Source organism: Bos grunniens, chromosome 2 (assembly GCF_055505025.1).
Source record: "Bos grunniens cultivar Pamir isolate PY7600 chromosome 2, Bosgru_T2T1.0, whole genome shotgun sequence".
Classification (NCBI taxonomy): domain Eukaryota; kingdom Metazoa; phylum Chordata; class Mammalia; order Artiodactyla; family Bovidae; genus Bos; species Bos grunniens.
The window spans coordinates 86,728,753-86,748,526 of NC_141166.1; the positions used below are offsets into that span (position 1 = coordinate 86,728,753).

A 19,774-nucleotide genomic window follows, 5' to 3' on the forward strand; every position below is an offset into this window, starting at 1 on the left:
GAATACTATCAACTTGATCATAAAAACAGATCCAGATCTGCCATGTCTGTATCTACAGCTATGACTCTCTAAGATACCATCATTGGTCTCTGTGTTTCCTATGTTAGGCTGTCGGTAGGGGGTTGGGAGAAAGGCAAGGTTTTTCTCAACACAACAGGCCATGAAATCATAAAAACTGTGGAGTTAGATCATATCAGATCAGATCATCAGATCCCTCTTCTTAGCAATACCTTCCAGAGACTCCCTAACTTAGTAAAACCCAAAGTCCTAAAATGTCCAAAGAGTCTCGTGATCTAGCCCCTTCTGAATCATATCCCACTTAGACTTCCTTTCACCCACTCAAGTCTAGTTATTATGTTCACCTTGTTTTTCCAGAATTTCCAAGTTCTACATCTTGAGTTTTTGTGTTTGCTATTTTCTGCCCAACCTAGAATCTTTTACTTGCTATTGGTTTCCTCACATTCTTCAAGTCTTTTTCAAATGTAAATTCCTAATCACCCTATTGAAAATCAAAACATCCTCTGTCCTGTTCTCCGTGGTAGCCTTTATAGGTTAGTTTTCTCCATAAACCCTATCCCCATGTGGTAGGGGACATTCAGTTTTTCATCCTACCAACTCCCTACAATGCAAACACCATCATCTGTTTAGTCTGTTTTATAAACTGTGAAATCCCCATCATGCAGAGCAGTACAGTTGCACAAAAATATCTGCTTAATAAAAGAATGTACATGCATCAGTCTTACCTTCCTCCTAATTACAAATCCAGCTCCATGTGGATCGGTCCCGTGCCACCTGGTTCACCAGTTACCCTCATGCTATCACACACACTTTTAAGGATATGGTAGTTACCAACTGAAGGCAGAATTCCAGAGAATAGCAAGGAGAGATAAGAAGCCCTTCTTAACTGAAGGATGCAAAGAAATAGAGGGGGGAAAAATAGAATGGGAAAGACTAGAGATCGCTTCAAGAAAACTAGAGATATCAAAGTAATGTTTCATGCAAGGATGGGCACAATAAAAGACAGAAATGGTAAGGATCTGTCAGGCGAGTATATGTTCTTCAGTTTTTGTCTCATCACAACAAAGATTTGGAGTGACGGACATTAAAGCCCCTCAACATGTCACAGCTCTCGGGTCTTGGACAAACCGTGTTATAGCTCTCAGGTCTCGAATGGACCATGTTATAGCTCTTAGACAAATCAGTGTTACAGCTCAGTGTTACAGCTCTATTTTATTTAGAAGATGGCAGGAAAATCCATCTTTGAGGTGTGAGGGCACGTCAATCCAATGATGCAAAGAGAAGAACGCCCCAGCGTGCAGGAGAGAGAGAGAGAGCTAGGTTTGGCTCCTCTTTTTATATGTCTATCTCTCCCTGGGCCTGTCCTATGTAAATTGGGCCAGCCAGGAGTGTTGTTTGTTTTACCTGAGGTCCTCACTCTGGTCCCCGGACCTTTGTTCTATTTTCAGGAGCTTTTCCCTTCCTTGTCTTTTAGCCACCGCCATTTTGGACTCCTTTTCCCTATTTTACCTACCTAACAGATCTAACAGAAGCAGAAGAGATTAAGAAGAGGTAGCAAGAAGACACAGAAGAATGTACAAGAAAGGTCTTAATTACCTGGATAACCACAATGGTTATCCTGGAGTATGAAATCAAGTGGGCCTTAGGAAGAATTACTATGAACAAAGTCAGTGGAGGTGATGGAATTCCAGTTGAGCTATTTAAAATCCTAAAAGATGATGCTATTAAAATGCTGCACTCAGTATGTCAGCAAGGCCACAGGACTGGAAAGTGTCAGTTTTCATTTCAATCCCAAAGAAGGGCAATCCAAAGAATGTTCAAATTATGGTACAATAGTGCTCATGTCACATGTTAGCAAAATTATGCTCCAAGTCCTTCAAACTATGCATCAGTAGTACATAAACCAGGAACTTCCAGATGAACAAGCTGGGTTTAGAATAGGCAGAAGAACCAGAGATCAAATTGCAAACATTTGTTAGGTCATGGATGATAGCTACGGAATTCCAGAAAAACATCTACTTATGAATTGAATACACTAAAGCCTTTGACTGTATGGATCACACAAACTGTGGAAAATTCTTAAAGAAATGGGAGTACCAGACCACCTTACCTATCTCCTAAGAAACCTGTATGTGAGTCAAGAAACCACAGTTAGAACCAGACACAGAACAACTGACTGGTTCAAAATTGGGAAAGGAGTACGACAAGGCAATATGTTGTCACCCTGCTTATTTAACTTCTATGCTGAGTACATCATGAAAGATGCTGGGCTGGATGAATTCCAAGCTGGAGTCAAGACTTCCAGGAGAAATATCAACAACATCAGATATGCAGATAATAATACTTTGCTGACAGAAATCCAAGAGAAACTAAAGAGCCTCTTGATGAGGGTAAAATAAGAGAATGAAAGGCTGGTTTGTAATGCAACATTAAAAAAACTAAGATCATGTCATCCTGTCTCATCACTTCATGGCAAATAGAGGAAACAAATGAAAGTAGTGACAGATTTCATTTTCTTGAGCTCTAAAATCACTACAGACAGTGATTGCAGCCATGAAATTAAAAGACACTTGCTCCTTGGAAGGAAGACATTGAGAAACCTAGAAAGGATATTGAAAAGCACAGACATCACTTTGCCTACAAAGGCCTGTATAGTCAAAGCTATGATTTTTCTAGTAGTCATAGACTTGGGCCATAGAGAAAGCTGAGCACAGAGGAATTGATGTTTTTGAATTGTGGTGCTGGAGAAGACTCTTGAGAGTCCCTTGGACAGCAAGGATATCAAGCCAGTCAATCCTAAAGAAAATCAACTCTGAATATCCATTGCAAGAACTGATGCTGAAGCTCCAAGACTTTGGCCACCTTATGTGAAGAGCCGACTCACTGAAAAAGACCCTGATGTTGAGAAAGATTGAAGACGGGAGGAGAAGGGGATGACAGAGGATGAGATGGTTAGATAGCATAAATGACTCAATTGACTATGCTAAAGCCTTTGACTCTCTGGATCACAACAAACTGTGGAAAATTCTTAAAGAGATGAGAATATCAGACCACCTTATCTGCCTCCTGAGAAATCTATAATCAGATCAAGAAGCAACAGTTAGATCTGAACATGGTACAATGGACTGGTTCCAAATTGGGAAAGGAGTACATCAAGGCTGTATACTGTCACCCTGCTTGTTTAACTTATATGGAGAGTTCATCAGGCAAAATGCCAGGCTGGATGAAGCACAAGCTGGAATCAAGATTGCTGGGAAAGATATCAATAACCTCAGATATGCAGATGACACCACCCTTTTGGCAGAAAGAGAAGAGGAACTAAAGAGCCTCTTGAAGGTGAAACAAGAGAGTGAAAAAGCTTGTTTAAAACTCAACATTCAAAAAACAAAGATCATGGCATCTGGTCCCATCATTTCATGGCAAATACATGGGGAAAAAAACAGAAACAGTGACAGACTTTATTTTCTTGGGCTTCAAAATCACTGCAGATGGTGACTGCAGCCATGAAATTAAAAAATGCTTCTTTCTGGGAAAAAAAGCTATGACCAACCTAGACAGTTTATTAAAAAGCAGAGACATTATTTTGCCAACAAAGTCCATATATTCAAAGCTATGGAGAAGGCAATGGCACCCCACTCCAGTACCCTTGCCTGGAAAATCCCATGGACGGAGGAGCCTGGTAGGCTGCAGTCCATGTGGTTGCGAAGTGTCAGACATGACTGAGCAATTTCACTTTCACTTTTCACTTTCATGGATTGGAGAAGGAAATGGCAACCCACTCCAGTGTTCTTGCCTGGAGAATCCCAGGGACGGCAGAGCCTGGTGGGCTGCCATCTACGGGGTTGCGCACAGTCGGACACGACTTAGCAGCAGCAGCAGCATGGTTTTTCCTATAGTCATGTATGGATATAAGAGTTGGACCATAAAGAAAGCTGAGCACCAAAGAATTGATGCTTTTGAACTGTGGTGTTGGAGAAGACTTTTGAAAGTTCCCTGGACTGCAAGGACATCAAACCAGTCAATCCTAAAGGAAATCAGTGTTGAATATTCATTGGAAAGACTGATGCTGAAGCTCCAATACTTTGGCCAGCTGACGTGAAGCACTAACTCATTAGAAAAGACCCTGATGCTGGGGAAAATTGAAGGCAGGAGGAGAAGGGGACAACAGATAAGATGGCTGGATGGCATCACCAACTTGAAGGACATGAGTTTGAGAAAGCTCTGGGAGCTGGTGATGGACCAGGAAGCCTTGTGTGCTACAGTCCATGGAGTCAGAAAGAGTTGGACACAACTGAGTGACTGAACTAAACTGAACTGACTCAATGGAGACGGATTTGAGCAAATTCTTGGAGAAAGTGGAGGACAGAAGATATGACTTCCCTGGTGGCTCAGATGGTAAAGCGTCTGCCTACAATGCGAGAGACCTCGGTTCAATCCCTAGGTTGGGAGGATCTCCTGGAGAAGGAAATGGCCACTCACTCCAGTATTCTTGCCTGGAAAATCCCATGGACAGAGGAGCCTGGTAGCTACAGTCCATGGGGTCAAAAGAGTTGGACACGACTGAGTGACTTCTCTTTCTTTTCTTTCACAGCCTGTGGAGTTACAAAGAGTTTGACAAGATTTAGCAACCGAACAAAAAGTTTTATAGAAACACTTGATGAGTGATTGCAATCAAACAAAATTAGTAGAAAATTATTAGGGCCTACAGGATGCTATTAGTAGGCTTAAAAACATTTATTGCTGCATCAATGCTCATTTCCAAAGAAATTATTATCCAAATTACAAAATATGCTGGCTGATAACATTTCTCAAACACAAGACTACTGTGAATATACAGTTACGATTTCAAAAATCAAAAATTTATGTTTTACTAAAACAATGTGAGATTATGTCATTTGAATTATTGAGACTTAGTTCTTTGACAACATAAAAATACTGGGTAATTTTTATACATATGAAAATCATCTGTCTCATTTGTTTCTAAAACTTTCCATCAGTTGACTTTCAGATTTTGAATTCTATAGTAAATTATAATCCAAAACTTATTTCTCACTAGGGACCTATCAAATAATAGGTGGTGTAGAAGTAGAATTGAGTATTCATAGATACTTTGTGTTTCTAGAGGAATTTTAAAATTCCCAGTGTTCGGGTTTTGGGCAAATATTATTCTGCATGCCCACTCTCCTGTAGAGGCAGAGAATGGATGTGACGGAAAGAGTGGAGTTTGGCAGATTACTGAAAGCTTGGTCTGAGATAACAGAAGTAATTAGTATTACTACTAAGTGCTAACATTTAACTCATAAACACAGACATATTTGTCATTGTGTGTTATTTTGTTTTGCTGTAGTGTTAAAGCACCTGATATGTCTCAATTAATGCTTACTACAACATAGAAGAAAATATTATTCTATGAAATCCACAGATGAAGTAACTGAAGCCCAGAGAGTTAATGTACCTTACTCAAAATCACAGAAAATAGCAAATGGCTAGGTTGGAATATAAATCTAGGGAGTATGACTCCAGAGATAGTGATCTGATATATTATACAGTGTTGTTCCTCTGATAGTAAATACAGAACACAACACACCTCACACACACACACACACACAGAGAAATATATAAATCTACAGTCATCAAAATAGTATAGTATTGGCACAAAAACATAAATAGGGGTCAGTGGAGCAGAACAGAAAGCCCAGAAATAAACCCACACACCTATGGTCAATTAATCTACAGCAAAGGAGGCTAGACTATACAATGAGGAAAAGGTAGTCTCTTCAATAAATGGTGCTCAGAAACTGGACAGCTACAAATAGAAAAAAAATGAAACTAGAACATTCTTTAACACCATACACAAAAATAAACACAAAATGAATTACAGACCTAAATGTAAGGCTGAATACTATAAAAGTTTTAGAGGAAAACGTAGGCAGAACACTATTTGACACAAGTCACAGAAGTATCCTTTTCAATCCATCTTCCAGAGTAATGGAAATAAAGATAAACAAATGAGACCTAACTCAACAACAACAACAACAAAACTTTTGTACAGCAAAGAAAACCACAAGTAAAACAATAAGACAACCCACAGAATGTGATAAAACATTCACAAAGTAACAGACAAGGGATTAGTCTCCAATATTTACCAACAGCTCATGTAGCTCAATATCAAAAAAAAAAAAAAAAAATCAAACAACTCAATAAAATAATGGACAGAAGATCTAAATTGACATTTCTCCAAAGAAATATAGATAGCCAAGAGGCACAGGAAATGATGCTCAGCATCACTAATTACTAAAGAAATGCAAATTAAAACTACAATGAGATATCACCTCACACCAGTCTAAATGGCCATCATCAAAAAATCTACAAAAAATAAATGCTGGAGAGGGTGTAGAGAAAAGGCAACCAAGGTAATCTCCATACATTCTTGGTGGGAATGTAAATTTGTATAGCTCTCATGGAATACAGTATGGAGGTTTCTTTAAACAAACTAAAAATAGAGCTACCTTATGATCTAGCAATCCCATTCCTACTTACATGTCCAGAAAAAAACATGATCTGAAAGGATACTTGCACCCTAGTGTTCATTTTATCACTGTTTACAATAGTCAAGACATGAAGGCAACCTAAATGTCCACCGACAGATGAATGGGTAAAGAAGATGTGGTACATACAGTGTGGAATACTACTCAGCCATTAAAAATATTAACCATTAATATGGATGAAATAATGCCATTTGCAGCAGCATGAATTGACATGGAGATTATAATACTTAGTGAAGTAAGTCAGGAAGAGAAAGACATATGATATCATTTTTATGTGGAATCCAAAAAATGATACAAACAAACTTATTTACAAAACAGAAATAGACTCACAGCCTTAGAGAATGAACTTACATTTGCCAGAGGGGAAGGGTGGGAAAGAGGGATAGATTGGGAGTTTGGTATTAACAGTACACACTGTTATATTTTAAATGTATGTAATCAACAAGATCCTACTGTATATCACAGAGAATTCTGCTCAGTGTTATGTGGTAGCTTGGATAGGAATGGAATATGTATGGCTGAGTCCCTTTGCTGTCCACCTGAATTTTATACTCCAATATAAAATAAAAAGTTAAAAAAATAGTTAACAAATAACGACCTACTGTAAAATTTTTCTAAATATATAGTTTCTAGAAATAAAAATTATATTTATGCATATTTGTTCTAACTGCAGAGTTATTGGCATTTAAGAAGGCACAAATGGTACAGAAATGGCCTATGATGCAGGATAACTTCTATCCATGTTAACTATCCACTGCATGATGGAGTTTTCCCTTCATTCATCATCAGAATTGACAGCCCTCTCACATTTACAAATGCTCCTGGGATGGAAAATGCAACCCCAAGGATGGGAACGAGCTCATTTCTCCTTTCCCTATCAAGAAATTTCCCAAGTGAAATGTACAAGCTGATGTTAGTCTGCATAATTCTTAAAAGCTATGACAAGCAAAGATTTCCCACATAAATAGTACTCAATGTTAAATACGCCTTACATTTGGGAATTTCTGGTATTCTCTACTGAGTTTAGGGATATGATTTAGGTCATATGTGAATGGTCTAGTGGTTTTCCTCACTTTCTTCAATTTAAGTCTGAATTTGGCAATAAGGAGCTTGTGATCTGAGCCACAGTCAGCTCCCGGTCTTGTTTTTGCTGACTGTATAGAGCTTCTCCATCTTCCACTGCGAAGAATATAATCAATCTCATTTCGGTGTTGACCATCTGGTGATGTCCAAGTGTAGTCTTCTCTTGTGTTGTTGGAAGAGGGTGTTTGCTATGACCAGTGCATTCTCTTGGCAAAACTCTATTAGTCTTTGCCCTGCTTCATTCTGTACCCCAAGGCCAAATTTGCCTGTTACTCCAGGTGTTTCTTGACTTCCTACTTTTCCATTCCAGTCCCCTATAATGAAAAGGATATCTTTTTTGGGTGTTGGTTCTAAAAGGTCCTGTAGGTCTTCATAGAACCGTTCAACTTCAGCTTCTTCAGCGTTACTGGTTGGGGCATAGACTTGGATCACTGTGATATTGAATGGTTTGCCTTGGAAACGAACAGAAATCATTCTGTCGTTTTTGAGATTGCATCCAAGTACTGCATTTCGGACTCTTTTGTTGACCATGATGGCTACTCCATTTCTTCTAAGGGATTCCTGCCCACAGTAGTAGATGTAATGGTCATCTGAGTTAAATTCACCCATTCCAGTCCATCTTAGTTGGCTGATTCCTAAAATGTTGACGTTCACTCTTGCCATCTCCTGTTTGACCACTTCCAATTTGCCTTGATTCATGGACCTGACATTCCAGGTTCCTATGCAATATTGCCATTTACAGCATTGGACCTTGCTTCTATCACCTGTCACATCCACAGCTGAGTATTGTTTTTGCTTTGGCTCCATCCCTTCATTCTTTCTGGAGTTATTTCTCCACTGATCTCCAGTAGCATACTGGGCACCTACCAACCTGGCGAGTTCATCTTTCAGTGTCCTATCTTTTTGCCTTTTCATACTGTTCATGCGGTTCTCAAGGCAAGAATACTGAAGTGGTTTGCCGTTCCCTTCTCCAGTGGACCACATTCTGTCAGACCTCTCCACCATGACCTGTCCATCTTGGGTGGCCCCACGGGGCATGGCTTAGTTTCATTGAGTTACATAACCTGTGGTCCATGTGATCAGATTGCCTAGTTGTCTGTGACTGTGGTGTCAGTCTGTCTGCCCTCTGATGCCCTCTTCTCAGCACCTACCCTCTTACTTGGGTTTCTCTTACCTTGGATGTGGGATATGTCTTCACAGCTTCAGCAAAGCACAGCCACAGCTCCTTAGCTTGGACGTGGGGTAGCTCCTCTTTTCTGCCGCCCCTGAACTTGAATGTTTGGTATTTCCTCTCAGCTGCTGTGTGCCGTCGCAAGGCCACTGCTCCTGCAGCCATTTTAGAAAAGGCAGAGGAACCAGAGATCAAATTGCCAACATTCTCTGGATCATCAAAATAGCAAGAGAGTTCCAGAAAAACATCTATTTTGCTTTATTGACTATGCCAAAGCCTTTGACTGTGTGGATCACAATAAACTGTGGAAAATTCTGAAAGAGATGGGAATACCAGACCACCTGACCTGCCTCTTGAGAAACCTGTAATCAGGTCAGGAAGCAACAGTTAGAACTGGACATGGAACAACAGACTGGTTCCAAATAGGAAAAGGAGGATGTTAAGGCTGTATATTGTCACCCTGCTTATTTAACTAATATGCAGAGTACATCATGAGAAACATTGGGCTGGGAGGAAGCACAAGCTGGAATCAAGATTGCTGGGAGAAATATCAATAACCTCAGATATGCAGATGACACCATTCTTATGGTGAAGAAGAACTAAAAAGCCTCTTGATGAAAGTGAAAGAGGAGAGTGAAAAAGTTGGCTTAAAGCTCAACACTCAGAAAACTAAGATCATGGCATCTGGTCCCATCACTTCATGGCAAATAGATGGGGATACAGTGAAAACAGTGGCTGACTTTATTTTTCTGGGCTCCAAAATCACTGCAGATGGTGATTGCAGCCATGAAATTAAAAGACACTCTTTGGAAGGAAAGTTATGACCAACCTACACAGCATATTAAAAAACAGAGATGTTACTTTATCTACCAAGGTCCGTCTAGTCAAGGCTATGGTTTTTCCAGTAGTCATGTATGGTTTTGAGAGTTTGACTATAAAGAAAGCTGAGCGCCAAAGAATTGATGCTTTTGAACTGTGGTGTTGGAGAAGACTCTTGAGACTCCCTTGGACTGCGAGGAGATCCAACCAGTTCATCCTAAAGGTGATCCGTCCTGGGTATTCATTGGAAGGAGTGATGTTGAAGCTGAAACTCCAATACTTTGGCCACCTGATTTGAAGGGCTGACTCATTTGAAAAGCCCCTGATGCTTGGAAAGATTGAAGGCAAGAGGAGAAGGGAACAGCAGAGAATGAGATGGTTGGATGGCATCACTGACTCAACGGACATGAGTTTGGGTAAACTCCGGCAGTTGGTGATGGACAGGGAGGCCTGGCGTGCTACAGTTCATGGGGTCGCAAAGAGTCGGACACAACTGAGCGACTGGATTGAACTGAACTGAACTACTGAGTTTATTAGACAGTAGTTCATTACACTCTCTTCCCTTCTATTTGTAGTAAGGTGTAAACATAAGATGAGGATTGTCCTTTCATGAATTTCATACATATAATACACTATCTATCCTTGCATCTACTATAAATCCATATTTCGTATGAAAACTTTCTATAATCCATCATCCCCCTACCAAAAAATGAAACAGCTTATTAGAATAAAGAATAGAAGTATATTTGCAATTAAGCATCAGTTCAATTAAGTGAGTGAGTTCTGGAAAGAAATATAGTTAACAAACACCTCAAACAGTGCGTAAAACCAATTGGGTTGATAGTTCTTACCACCTTGGTGTCTCATTCCAAGATTTACAATGACATAGGCCCCCTTTTTAGCAAATTAAACCTTATGTCACAGCTTCAAATTAAATCCAAACCTCTTCTTTCCCTACAGAAGAAACAAATTGGCCCCACATGCCAGTAGTTGAGGGGGGCTGATAGGAAACAGAGTAAAATGAGAACTCCCTAACCTAGAAGGCGTCAGATGGCCAAGTCAACTGGGATAAACAGTCAAGCCCACTTAAGGTTTCACATTAAAAGACTGGTAAAATATAGAGAATTTAAATATAAGAATTTTTCATACCACATAAAACTGACCGGGTGCCAAAACTCTACATTTCTGTGCTGTGCAAGCACTTTATGGGGAATGTGCTTTTTATTCCATTTTTACATGTTTGTTATGGGTCTGTTTTGCAAAGATTGCTCCAAGCCTAGGTAATAAAAATAAAAAATGCACACAAATGGCCATGATTAACGCACAGAACAATCTATGCTTCTATATGTATGAAATGCATAATATTCCTGTCTGGATATTTCAATGCAGCAAAATATGTGGAGGTCACTCAACATTTCACAAATTTATTGTAACAGAAGATCATGCTGTGGAATTATCCCAGAATCCTAGCACACAAAGATCTTAGTTTTGTATGCTTATTTTGCCTATAAAATACTATGAATCTCTTTCTCATGAATGTTGCTTGGTATTAATGTCTATATCAAGGATAAACAGGAATTGCTTCCATAGGAATCTGAGAATATGACACACGAATGAAAGATTTTTAAATGTATTGCTAGATTATTATCTTAAAATGAGTTGTAGTATACTGATCACTATGCAAATAAAACACTGATTTTAGAGGACATTGATTACCAAATATGTGTGATGCTTTCCAATGAAACTGGAACAAAATCTGGTTCAAAATACTCTGTAACCAGTGGGTAAAGTGGTGAATTTCTGGATTAGTCATTTTTTGTAGAGGGTTTTATTTTCAGGATGTACTTCAAAATACGAGTGTGTGTTTTATCACCATTAAGATAGTAGAGTTGTTGTTTAGTTGCTTAAGTCATGCCCAACTTTTATGCAACTCCATAGTCCATAGCCCACCAGGCTCCTCTGTCCATGGGATTTCCCAGGCAAGAATACTGGAGTGGGTTGTCATTTCCTTCTCCAGAGGATCTTCCCAACCCAGGGATCAGACTTACATCTCCTGCGTTGCATGCAGATTGTTTACCACTGAGTCACCTGGGAAGCCCTAGATAGTTGAGAGATCATGTAAGCACTTTATGAAAAACTTGAGGTAGACAAAAGTAAACAGTTTAAAGCAACTTGCCACAGGTATGTTTGTCCAAATTAGGTACTGCAGAAGTCTAAGAAACTGTCATACATTTGTATTTTCATCATACCTTTGTATGTCTACTAAGTATCTCATGGAAAAGCTGCTTTTTTGTGTGTGTGTGCACATAGGTAGCACTGAGGCTAGAGAAGGCAGGCATTTCAGAAGTGAGGTAAATATCCTTATAATGTCTAAATGCATCATAAGTAGATGAAATCAGAGAACACAGATTATTTTTTGTTCTCTTGCTTTTACATGGCATGCTTAAAAAAATCTAAACATATTTTTTTCAAAATTGAAATTTCATGGCAATGTACACACACACACAAACACAAATGGCATTTTGGGATTTAAGCTAAATTATAAGAAACTAGTATCTAAAAGTGAGAGTTTAGGAAACAAGATATAGAAAAGAAAAAGGGTTTCAGCATATTATAAACATATATTCCTACTCAGTTTCTTCATTCAGATACTTTTGGCTTTCATTTGTAATTAAATTCCAGGTTTAGTTTATCACAGCTCCATAAACTGACAGTGTATTAAAAAGACCATGCCATTTGCCAATTTATTTGCAGTTATTTGGTTTGGAGTTACACATGGATTGCTATAAAGCTTTATCTCTTTGTGTTAGAGTATGGTCTAAATTCAACTTCTGTTTTACAAACTCTTGGACGGAAGCAATGTTGGATGGAAACCCCACACTGGGTTTCTTTTACTAAAGAAGTTTCATTTTTAACAGATAAGTAGTAAGATATTTGGAGACAATAAATGAAACTTGATTCATCTCAAATCATGCAATTTCATGACAACACACACACACACACACGCATACCATTTTAGGACAGATATTTTAATGACGATATTTTTGTTGTGGTCCACCATTAACATCAGCAACAAAGAAGTTACGCTTTGGGTTTGCATCAATTCTGAATCATTCCTGAATAAGTTACCCCACAATTTCTTTCAGTCATTGCAGGGAATCCTGTGATTGAAACTGTCAGGAGTTCTGTGAATGATTATTTTCTGTGGCTCCATATCACTGTACCCGCTAAGCCAATTTTTTGTTCTTAATATTGAATCAGATCTTTTACATGTGAACCAAAACTTCTTTAAAGCCAATTTTTTTATTTCTAGTATTGAATCAGATCTTTTACATGTGAACCAAAACTGCTTTATATCCATTTCAGTATAGTCCATAAGTTGAAATGAGAAAAAATTTGCTGCCCTAGTTTCTTTTCTATATTTTAGCTGGATAAGTTCTTCTAAAAACTTTCTTCCTTATAGAGAAAGTAGAAAGAATCACATAGCAGAGAATGAACTCTTTACTTTCCAATTAATTGGGTAGAAAATGTAGAGGCTGTGTCCTAGTAATATTAAGAACAGGACATCAAGAGAAAAACAAAAATTGTGAAGTTATGAATGAAATGCATTGTCTGCTGTTTCAGCTGGTTTTCTTCTGGCTGTTCTTCCAAAGCATAAAATTGCCATGTCCCACCAATACAATGCACTGGCAGAGAAAGGACTAGTTCAGTAAATCTTAATTTTGGAACAGATTCTCGTTTGACAACTGCATTATTTCAGGTCATGTTAGTTCTATCACAGAAAGTGAAGCAAAAAGCTGCTTCAAATCAGACACAGACTCTTAGATTTTTTAGTATTGCCAAAAGTCTGTGACTTCTAACTAGACATCATCTGCTTGCTTTCACAGGGTAGTGAGTGATTGCCTACTTAGACTCTATGGATCTGGGAGGGAGTCCTCTAGGAATATAAAACTCATTTAGGTTTGCATTCGTTGTTTGAAGGACATAAAAAGAATATTTTTTCAGAACAATGACAAAAATTGTCTTCCTCTATAAGACCTCAGGAATTAAAATATTTGTTGAGTGTGAATTCTGGTGGACATTTTCTGAAGAAGGCATATCTGTGAAGTAAAAATTTGCATAGAATTTTTCCTGAGACTAGTTGTTTTAGAAGAAACTTCAAACTTCATTGTTATTCATTAGTTCACTAAGATATGTTTTATTTTTTTAATTACTTACATTTGGTTTCTTTGTATAAAGCAGCAAAGCTAATATTGTCAACAAAAGACTAAAAAGAAATGCAATTTATGAATACTATGCAATATATGTAGAATAAGTCTCTATTATTTCTATGAGATAATCTTCATGATTTAACTATAATATTATGCATATATGTATATTTAAAATTTTTTAGTATTCATTCATTCATTCATTTATTTGCTGGTCTGCACTGGGTCTTAACTAAGTTGTGGCATGTCGTATCTAGTTCTCTGACCAGGGAATGAAACTGGGCCCCCTGTATTGGGAGTGCATAGTCTAAGCCAAAAGGACCCCCAGGGAAGTCCTTGTCAGAAATATGTTATAAATTGACATATCAATTGTTATGCTTCCCTGGTGGCTCAGCTGGTAAAGAATCTGCCTGCAATGCAGGAGACCTGGGTTTGATCCCTGGGTTGGGAAGATCCCTTGGAGAAGGGAATGGCAACCCACCCCAGTATTCTGGCCTGGAGAATTCCATGGACTCTATCCATGGGGTCACAAAGAGTCAGACATGAATGAGTGACTTTCACTTTCACTGTCCTTTCATTTTTCATCAGTTATTATAACTGCAAATATAATTTTCCACATATAAAATCTTGGTAATAGGTAACATTCAATAATTTTTCATTATTATCACAATACTTTTTATATATTCTAGTAAATGTTCTACTTTAAAATACATGCACTATATTCCCCAGTTGACAGAGCCCAGGGGATGGTTTAAGAGCTAGTGAGATTTCCACAGCCCCAGCTTGAGGAGTAAAGGGGACAAGGTGGCCACTAGATCTCAGAGCTGGGAGTGTTATGTGGAAAGGATATCTGCCTAGACCTGCTGACCTAAGGGTAGAGAACTGTATCAGCCATGGTGCCAGTGAAATACATTTCATGATCACACTCTTGCCCCACTGGCATGGGCTGACCTCACCTCAAGCCAAAGGGCAGGGAACCTATTAATGTTGTGTGTATGGTCCACTGTCTTCAGCCTTAAAGTAGAGGGGAGAAAAGAAAAGATGGATCAGGAGGAACAAAGACACAAAGAATTGTTTGTTTTAGACTCATAGACATTTATATTCATGGATGTTTTAAGATCACTGAGAGTGACTGTTTCTTTTAATGTACCTATCTGAGGTTGATACGGATGCTTATTTTCAGGTAGAACATGCTACATACAGATACACTTCTGAGAAATTTACATTCATATTACTCTTAAATCTTCAGTCACTAAGTCACACCCGAATGTTTGCGACCCCATGGACTGCAGCACACCAGGCTTCCCTGTCCTTCACCATCTCCCAGAGTTTGCTCAAACTCATGTCCATTGTGTAGCCATGTTTACTTATCCCCATTTTCATTATCCCCATTTGGCAGACAAAGAAATTGAAGCAGGTAGGTCAGATTTCCCAGCTAGGCTGTCCAGTTAGAATGCTTAACTCTTAGATAATAAAGTCCAGTCTATGCTGTGTAGTAGTTGTGAAAGCTCTGTGATTATTGCATTGACCTAAGTAGATCAGGATTCAACATACTAGCTGCACTTTTATTCACTATTAAATATACCTACATATGTTAACACAGTATTAATAATACATAAAAAAACAATATACTTTTATTCAGTAAAAGTATTAATTGTTTTTTTATATCAGAATTTTCACTGGCTAATGCAATTAAAGACTGAAGACATACAAAGTTCAATGACATATTTATAGGAGAGATATTTAATTTTATTGCAACTATTAGCTTTAGTTATAACTGGGAGTATGTAAAATCACTGCATGGGACATTATTATATTAAACTGCAGTGTTTACCTGAAATTCAAATGTACCTGGATTTTTATTTGCTAACTCTGGCAACTTGAAGATGAATAGAAGTCTAACCCTTGGAAAATGTGGGGAAAAAACACTCTAGGCAGAGTGAATATGAGCAAAGAGACCTGCACATAAAAGTGTAGTTGTAGGTATACACTGAAGTATGTATTCAGAGAAGAAGCAGTTTGGTTCAGTGAGGCCAGTTCATGATGTCCACTAGAGGGAAGATGGGAAAATGTGACTGTAAATATGGTTTGAGGTCAGATAATCTAATAATTACACCTTGTCAAAAGGAATCAATATGAATCACACAGAGATTTTTAACTAGTGACAGGCCAAGATCATCTTTGCATTTTTAGAACCATAATATGGACAGAGTGTTAAAGGAATAACCAAAGTAAAAGGGGGAAGACATTTTAGAAGGTTCTTGGAATCATCCAGAAAAGAGATGTAAACAGCCTAAATTGCAGTGTAATGAAAAGAAATATTTATTCTTTATATAAAACATGACGAAAGACTTTCTCCTTTTTAGTATTTCTCCCCCACAGTTTTGTTCACATAATGCCTTATAAGTTCTTGTCTGTTTCTTGGGAATTGGCCTCTAGTGACTATTGTGACCCCTGAATTTTCTTGGAACCATGAAGGAGAAGACAAATGATCCCTGGATAATTGCACTGGCCAAGACACTTAGTGAGTGCCATCTACTTGAAAGACTATCCAGGGGCTACCACAGAAAAACAGGAATCTAAACAATGATCAAATCTGTCAGCAGAGTTTTGTCTCTGCGATTTTATTTTAACTTTTAAAATGACTTCTTATAAATGCATTCTGTAAAAGCTATTTCACTCTCATCAAGTATACCAAAATCAATTCCTCATTATGTCCACCACATGCCTTCTTGAATGGTCAGAAAATAAAAGTGAAGTGAAGGGTACATCTGACTCTTTGTGACACCATGGACTTATGGAATTCTCCAGGCCAGATTCCTGAAGTGGGTAGCCTTTCCCTTCTCCAGGAGATCTTCCCAAGCCAGGGATCAAACCCAGGTATCCCACATTACAGGTGGATTCTTTACCATCTGAGCCACTAGGGAAGTCCAAGAATACTGGTGTGGGTAGCTTATCCCTTCTCCAGGGAATCTTCCTGACCTAGGAATTGAACTGGGGTCTCCAGCATTGCAGGTGGATTCTTTACCAGCTGAACTACCAGGGAAGCCCATACATAAAAAAAAGGATTAAATATCAAGTTGATCATAATAAAAATACTTCTAGAAAGAAATCCTTCACATGAAATGGAGGTGGTTTTCTGTATTTTCATTTTCAGTGAAGTAATCATTCATGCAAAACACATGCTCCTTTTTAATTTCCTATACCAGTGGTTCCCAACCTTTTCAGCACCAGGGATTGGTATTGTGAAGACAATTTTTTCTACCAGTTGGGGGTGGGGGGAGTGGTTTCAGGATGATTCAAGTACATTACATTTGTTGTGCACTTTATTCTATTATTATTACATTAGTTCCACCTCAGATCATTAGGCATCAGGTCCCAGAGGCTGGGGACTCCTGACCTACACAAAGTATGATTTCTTAAAAAAATCATACTTTGATGCAAAATACAGAAGTTATTAAAAAAAACTTTACATACTTACTTCACATAATATTGTTTCACTATTGTTCTGTTTTAAAAAGAATCAGAAATCAATGAAGGTCTTAGTTTTATTTCATGGCATAACAAAACAAGAATCAATGTGAAAACAAATGGATCAAAAGTACCAAATAATACTAATAAAAGCTGCATTCAGTCAATAATGGGACCAAGAGAGTTTGTGTACTGAGAGCAAGTAGAAAGAAGAAGAGTTTATATCCCATTTACACAAGAGAATTAGCTGAGCTTTAACTCTGCATAACCGAAGTCAGTTCAGTGACCTTTACACCTTGTTGAATATATGAATGTTTCCCGCAAGAAAAAAAAGTCCATAGTCCACAGAGACAAAGATCTGTCCATTCATTAAAACAAACAAAACAGGAACATATTTTTATATGATTCCATTAAAAATAATACCTTGTTCTAGCCTGTGAAGTACCCATCTCTGTATATGATGCATAAAAACAGTAAGGATGGATTCAATACTAACTACGCGATGCTTACTTTCCTTCAATGATAATTGTCTTAATGTCTGTTTTAATCAGTATTAACTACGAGCAATAACATGCTTTTAATTATGTTTTAAACGAGTCCTTTATTGGGCTGTTTAGGGAAGCAAATTAGTCAAAAGGAGCTGTTAATCAAAAACGTGTTACTGGCACAAAATAAATGTTCATTTAAGGAGCCATTTGAAATAAACCTGGCTCATTGCCTCTGACAACCTGCAAGGACAGCAGGGCCTCCTGAGGATAACTCCTTCAGTACTTGCCTGGATACGCCTTGCTGCTCAGAAGTTATAAGGAGAAACATTAAGCAATTTAGGTCATTCATCAGCTAACTTTTACTACTGTACTCAAGAAAATGAGCCTCCTAGGAACTTCACAGCAGATCTATTCGTTCATTAGCTAAGTAATATTGAGAGAGATGTTCCTGTCACTGCGAATGGAGAAATCTATTGCACTGAATTTTACTGGTATCCCTTTTGTCTATGAGCTGTCTTTGCAAATTCCAAGGTATTTAGGTTGAAAAACTAGCATAATTATCTCTGAACATTTTTCGTATATATTCATTTCCTTTTATTGAACGATCTCTGGCCGGAATGTACCACTGGGCAAGATTATATATTTTATGTGACTCTCCAGCCTTAATACTGGGCTTTCTCACCATTATCCTCTATTAGCAAGATGCAAATTGTTATGCAACTTTGGAAAAGATCTCAGAGCAATTGTTTTGATGGTTTAATTCCTCAATTTTAAAATAACTTAAAACTATGTGATGTTAACTAAACTATGTGATGTTAACTAACAAAATGATCTGTGGAGATCATTTTGCAATGTATACAGATGCTGAATTATTGTATTTTACACTTGAAACTGTTATATCTCAATTAAAGCTAAATAAAAAGTATTTGAAAAATAAAATAAAAAGTATTTGAAAAAATATGCCATTTTGCACTGAAAAAGTTAATTTTAAAGTTTATGTATGTTTATGTGTTGGCTAGTCCACTTGCCCTGAGGAATTTTGTTTACAATTTACTATTTTATCCTCCATATTTGAAGGTTAAGACTACTAAAAAGTACATGTGTACACTAATATATTTAAAATAGATAACCAACGAAGACCTACTGTATAGCACAGGGAACTCTGCTTAATATTATGTAACAACCTAAATGGGAAAAGAATTTGAAAAAGAATGGATACATGTATTTGTATAACTGAGTCACTTTATACACCTGAAAGTATCATAACATTAATCAACTATAATAGGAAATAAAAAGTTAAAAAATAACTAATAACAGTTAACATAATCTATTGAGTGCTATACTTCTTGAAAATGTTAAAAACATAATTAAAAATGAAAGCTTAAAAAAATCTAAAAATGCAAATAATGACAACAAAAACAACTACTAAAAATTAGATTCCCTCAGTGAGTATTTTTCCAACATATTATATTTTTGGAAATCCAATCTTCAAAGTAGAACTACTCCTTTTTGAAAAGCTTAACTAGGTATGTGGCCACTACAGTGATCTTTGTACAGCTTTAGCTCACCGAGATGGAGAAGGCAATGGCAGCCCACTCCAGTACTCTTGCCTGTTAAATCCCATGGATGGAGGAGCCTGGTAGGCTGCAGTCCATGGGGTCGCTAAGAGTCGGACACGACTGAGCGACTTCACTCTCACTTTTCACTTTCCTGCCTTGGAGAAGGAAATGGCAACCCACTTCAGTGTTCTTGCCTGGAGAATCCCAGGGACGGGGGAGCCTCGTGGGCTGCCGTGTATGGGGTCACACAGAGTCGGACACAACTGAAGTGACTTAGCAGCAGCAGCAGCTCACCGAGAGGCTTGGCATGCAATGAGCAAGAATAAATGTGTTGAATGTTTTCAACACATCCATAAATCAAGCACCTACTATATGTCAGACATTGAGTAAGTATGAAGAATTCATAAGG

At 37.9% G+C, this 19,774-nt stretch overlaps 1 long non-coding RNA gene across 5 annotated transcripts in view; it reads right to left on the bottom strand.

Moving 5' to 3' along the window:
- The window catches only part of LOC147378299 (uncharacterized), a 677,507-nt gene that overhangs the window by 5,773 nt on the left and 651,960 nt on the right, over nt 1-19,774 (bottom strand). For all 5 annotated transcript variants that reach the window (XR_015145843.1, XR_015145817.1, XR_015145811.1 and 2 more), the window contains one exon: nt 8,824-8,975. This is a non-coding gene — a long non-coding RNA (uncharacterized LOC147378299). The remainder of the gene's footprint in view (nt 1-8,823; nt 8,976-19,774) is intronic.